We start from the raw sequence: 6,056 nt of genomic DNA on the forward strand, positions 1-6,056 counted from the left end.
TCAGTTTCCCAGGTATGTTCGAAATGCAGAGCCTTACTTTTCCTAGGAGATCTAGTCTAACTGACTTTTTCCTGGAATGACAGTTCTTACCAAAGCATAAGAACTTTCTTAGACTAGTAAGGATAAGAAAGAATATATAAACATGTCTCCCTGAGAAATATATTTGCAACCAACCAGTCACGTGTTGACTCCATGTGTGTCAGAGAAGAATTGTACTCCATAGAGTTTTCAATGGCTGATTTCTTTGAAAGTAGATCACCTAGATTTTCTTTCAAGGTGCCTCTCAGTGGACTTGAACTTCCAATTGTTTGGTTAGCAGACGAGTGCATTTATTGTTTGCACCATCCAGGGACTCCATATTTGCAACAGTTAGTGCCAATTTATGGACCTGGGTTCAGTTCTTTGCCAGTGCAACTCATGTGCACCCACCAGCCATTTGTCAGTGGAGGCTTGGATGTTGGTTGCTATGATGCTGAACAGGTTTCAGCAAAGCTTCCAGAATAAGATGGATGAAAAAGAAAGGCCTGGCGATCTATTTCCAAAATTCACCCAATGAAAATCCTATGGATCACAACAGTTGGAATTGCAACAGATCACAGGAATGGCACTGGAGCAGGCACACTTTGTTCTGTTATGAATGGGGCAGCCATAAGTAGGGGCTGACTCAGCAGCAGCTAACAACAATTCCAACATAAAAGACAAAAGAGCAGATGAAACTCTTCCAAATATCAGCGGTGGAGGCACAGAACTAACACCTCCATAGGTAGCTAACTATTAAATCAGACTTTGACAATATGTTCCTGGTGTATTTAGAAGGAATAGGACATGATGTATGGTATACCCAAATCTATAATTTTATTTAATAAATGTGCATGCAAATTACCCAGATAGGTTCAGTGGCCAGATTTAAGTTCACCCTGTTAAACCTGGCACACATATAAATATATCAGCATAGCATCCCTAATATGCACTTGCCATGGACAGATCTTTAAAAAAAGAAAGACAAAATGCTTGCTGGTAGAGACACAGGCACTGGCAGATATGAAGACTCTCTATTGAAAAGTGTCCACGTGTCTGCATGTATATTTCACACACACATTTACTGGCCCAGAAATTCCCCTCAGTTCTCTATGTCAGAGTTCAACACTTAGAATGTGTATGCAGGCAGAAATTGTGAAAATACTTTGTATTTACATCTTACCTTGCAATTTTCAAAGCACTTTCAACATTTTAAATCTTTTAAAATCACAAGTGAGGGAGAAAGTTTCTGCAGATATCGTTATCCAATTTGACAGCTGAAGAAAAAATAGGTAGAACTGAATTTTTCTGGGTTCACAGTAGTCTTTACTTGGTTACCAATACTCATAATCCTCCTTCCCACACATTCTTCAATACTTATGCACCTCTGGTCTAGAACACCCAACGTAAAGCAGTTCCATCTCATTCAGAACATCAGAAAAAGAATCACCTCAAATGGTTATTATAACTCCTCATTAGAAACTGGATGACATTTTTCTGATATAACTACAGGAACTTAAGTATTTTGAAAGTACATAAGTCTCTAGGAGCTGGCTTTAAAATCCAAATGTGTATTGTGAAAGACATTTAAATTGAGATCAGGGGAACTACATCTAAGTGGAATGAGACTTAGACCTTCTTTTCTATATTTGGAAAATATTTATTTATTGAGTGCCAACATAAAACTCACAGCACTGAGCAAGATATAACAGTGACAGGGTGAGGAGGAAACACTTAAAGTGAGTTAAGCCATGGTCTGTGCCTTCGGGGGATGTTCACTCTAAAGAGAATACATAAATAACTGGTAAGCAGTAGCAATTTCCAGAAGGCTACAATATCAGGCACTGAGGAGGAAGTGGGGCAGAGTCTGCCTTGTAAGTATAGGGAGAAGGAAGAAATGGGAGTGACTGGTTGGAAGGAGCTAGGGCAGGGTCTCGGGAGCTCTGGTAGAATAGTGGCTAAGGCACTTGACTGCTAACCAGAAGGCTGGCGGTTCAAACCCACCAGCCACTCCTCAGAAGGAAGATTGGGCAATCTACTTCCGTAGTGATACTGTCTCGGAAACCCAAGGAGGGGTCGCTATGAGTCGGGTCCGACTCGACAGCACATAACAATAACAACAGGGCAGGGTCTCAAAACCAAGCCAAGAGACACAGGGGTTAGTTTTGAGAATGGAGCCCAGGGCATTCCTCAGCCAGAGTAAGTGTCCTCTACCAAATAGGTGAAAACAAGAGCTTCTCTGTCAACAGAAACCAAACCCACAGACACGGAGCCCCGACAGGTAAGCTCTTTAAAGAGGAGCAATGTGTACTGCAACTTTTGCCAACAGTGGGAAGGATGCTCTGAGACCCTGAGCTGAATCTATCAGGTCAAGTGAAAAGCCTTTAGTAGGAGACACCATACTTCTGGGGTATTTTGTAGCTAATCCTTCAAATCTCCCCCCTTTAAAGTCTATGGCTGCTGAAATGCACAAGGAGTGGAAGAATCTGAGGAGAGCCTACACTGAGAACAAAAGACTTCACTGGGATACATCACTCGTTTTTGCAATCCTGGGTAGAAGGTGTGAAGAAAGAGATCCATAGTCAAAGTGTGGTCCAAAACAGCAGCAACAGCATTGCCCGAGAACTTGCCAGCAATGCAAAGCCTCAGTTCCCTTCTTGACCAAATGAAATAGTGATCCTAGGGGAGAGACCCAGAAATCTAAGTTTTGTGGTTTGTTTGTTTGCTTGCTTGTTTGTTTATGTGTGAAAATATATGCAACAAAATACACACCCATTCGACAATTTCACATGTCTATTTCATTGACAATAGTTACATACTTCACACTGTATCATCATTTTCATTATCTCTGACCCTCTTGTTTCACCACCATTAACTTATACTCTCTGCCTTTAAAATTTTTCATGTGTTTTAGATGTTGTCACTTCAATCTTATATCAGTAATATTTCAATAGGGGGCAATAGTTAAGGCAGACATCCTTTATTTATCCAGCTAAGGTGTTGTTTAGTTTAAAGATGACTTCATGGGATACTTTAAGCTCAAGTTTCAAAAAAAAATAAAAATAAAAAATCTGTTTCCAGGCAATTGCAATCCATGTTTTAAAAGGTCCTCCAGGTGACTGGAGTCCCTGGGTGGCATAAACGGTTAATGTGGTTAGCCACTACCTGAAAGTCAGGAGTTTGAATATACCCAGAGACACCTCAGAAGAAAGGTCTAGAGATCTACTTCCAAAAAAATCAGCCATTGACAACCCCATGGAAAACAGTACTACTCTGACATACATGAGGTCACCATGAGTCAGAATCAGCTTGATAGCAACTGGTTGGATTGGGTCCAGGTGATTCTGATCCACACTGAACTTTGAGATCAACTGCCCTGGACTCCCTGAATGGTAGCCAGTTATCACTGGTAAGAAGTGAGATAGGTTAGCACAAGTAAAAAAATGGTGCTCTGTAGCCTTACTGCTTCTGCAAACCAGCATAGGATGATGACCAAAATCCCAGATCTCAATCCTGTATCCCAAAATGGTCCCAGGGAATCTCAAGAACCAAGAGTTACCCACTCAGAAAATACCACCAGGTTAGCCCCTGCTTAGTTTTGAGGTGCATCCCTAAGTGACCCTTCTGTGATCAAGTCAGAGATTCTGAGGACCATTAGATAAAGACTTTGCCTTGGACCTTCTCTGTTCCATCCTGCCATCTGTAACCCCAGATTAATCCAACAGTGATTTTTGCAGCTTCTTAACCGAAGCTGATCTGTCTTGCTCATGAAATCATAAAAAAAGAAGATTTGAGTGGGAGACATATACATTCTACCTAATCTCGCTTGACTCTTAAATGGCATTCATGTACTCATCTATTCATTCAACAACCAAAAACAAACAAACAAACAAAAAATTGTCACTGAGTAGATTCTGACTTAAGGCAATCCTACATGTATCAGACTAGAACTCTGTTTCATAGTTTTCAATGGCCAGTTTTTCAGAAGTTGATTGCCAAGTCTTTCTTCCCAGGCACTTCTGGGTGGACTCAAACCTCCAACTTTCCTTTTAGCAGTTTGTACTACTGAGGGACTTCCATGTGCTATCCACTAAAAAGTTTTTAAAAATTAAAGTAAAATTTAAAAAAAAATAAAAAGAAAAAAACACCGCCATAGAGTTGATTCCAACTCATAGTGACCCTACAGGACAGAGTACAACTGTCCCATTGGGTTTCCAAAGCTGTAAATCTTTATAGAAGCAGACTGCCTCATCTTTCTTCCATGGAGCATCTGGTGGATTTGAACCACTGACCTTTTGGTTAGCAGCCTTAACCACTACACCACCAGAGTTCCTCTGTTACCTACTAGTGAGGTAAAAATGTACAGGACTAGGACCACTCATCCTGCAATTGTACAACACATAGGCCTCAACCTATAAGTGAGAAAGGTATGAACCCCAAGTTGTAATCACCTTGCCAAACCCTGACCCTGGCCCTGGCCCAGGATTGTATTTGCCCAGAAGAATGGGCACACAAATTTCTAATCCACATAAAAGTATCATCACCTTGCCAAGCCTTGTACCTTCAGAGTTGCCTTCATCCCAAGAGGGTAGTTTTCTCTAATATTCATATTTAGGGCTAAGGGGAATCTACTATGATACCCTAAGGTTTATGATCTTGTAGAGATTACATTCAAGAAGGTGGGTCAAACAAATAATTAGGAAAAAATATGGTAAGTACTATAAGAAAACATAAGTCTAGGAGAGTTCCAGTAAGATGGCAGACTTGGCATAAAGACTGCACAGACCCTCTTCAACAAAGAAAAGGGAAACCAATTAACACAGACACAGAAGATAATCCTGGACCCCTGAGCCTTGAAGGGAAGGATATAGAAGTGGATTAAACCCCAACTAGCAAAAGAATTTGCATGAAAATACCAAAAAAGGAAACAGATGGAGCTGCGGTCTGGCAGCAATCCTGATGGCACAGCACAGACAGCTTGAAGAGTGCCAAGTGGTGGTATGACCTAAGAATTAACCTAAAAATCAGCCCTGCTAGCCAGAAACTGCACGGAGGACTGATCTGGTGGCTGGGAATAAACAGAGAAGGTGAAGGGAAAGGCAGGCTGAGCTGTGGACTTATGCCTGTCTGGAGGGTGCCGCCATTTTGAATGTTTACAAGCAGCTTGACTATTTTGGATATTTAAAGAGACAGTGCTATCACAGATTCCAGGGGCTTAAGAACAGGTTCTGCTCGCGAGCAACCCCAAGGACGCTCCTGACCTGCAGGACTGAAAAGGTGTGAATTACTCTTGTACTCTTATACCCCACACCTGCTTGGTGAATAGAGGTGTGGCCATCCCCCACTCCCACCTACTTTCTGATCCCACAGAAACTCCATCACAGTCTGTGTGCTCAGACGGAGCGTGAGTGCCCTGCCCTGTCCTCCACCGATTTTTTTTCTCTTTTTTTATTTTTTTTATTTTTTGCTTTCTTTTTTCTGGTGATTAGTTTGCTTGTATTTGTCTGTTTTAAAACAACTATTTATTAATACTTTTGTCCTTTTTACTGTTATTCTTATTCTTCCCTTCCCAGGTCCTAGTTTTCAGCTTTTCTTCTTTTCCCTGTTCCTGGTTGAAAGTTTTTTGGGTTTTTTTTTAATTTTTTTTCCCTTTTTTGTCATGATTAACCCCATTCCTTGTTTTTCTTTTCGCATTTTAATCATTTTTTTCTTAATTATTCTCCTTCTCTACCTTTTCTCTCTTAGTGCCCTATCCCCAGATATTGCAGGTTTTCTTGTTTTTTCTTCTTCTTTTTGCCTTTTTTCTTTTTGTGGTGACTGTTTCTGTGTGATTAAATGGTGTGTTTTTTGTCCATGTGCTTTTAGTTTTTTGATCATTATTCAACTGTAATTTTTGTCTAACTGAGTGGGAGACAGCAACAGTCTGCACAAGACACAACTACACCCACACCTCCTGCAACTTCACTTACTGAGCGAGAGCCACTACCTCCTTCTCCACCAATGGGACAATGATAAAAAACCACCAAGAAGAGCCTGAA

This window comes from Orycteropus afer, unplaced genomic scaffold (genome assembly GCF_000298275.1).
Source record: "Orycteropus afer afer isolate SDZICR_OR568_19922 unplaced genomic scaffold, OryAfe1.0 scaffold00126, whole genome shotgun sequence".
Taxonomy (NCBI): Eukaryota; Metazoa; Chordata; class Mammalia; order Tubulidentata; family Orycteropodidae; genus Orycteropus; species Orycteropus afer.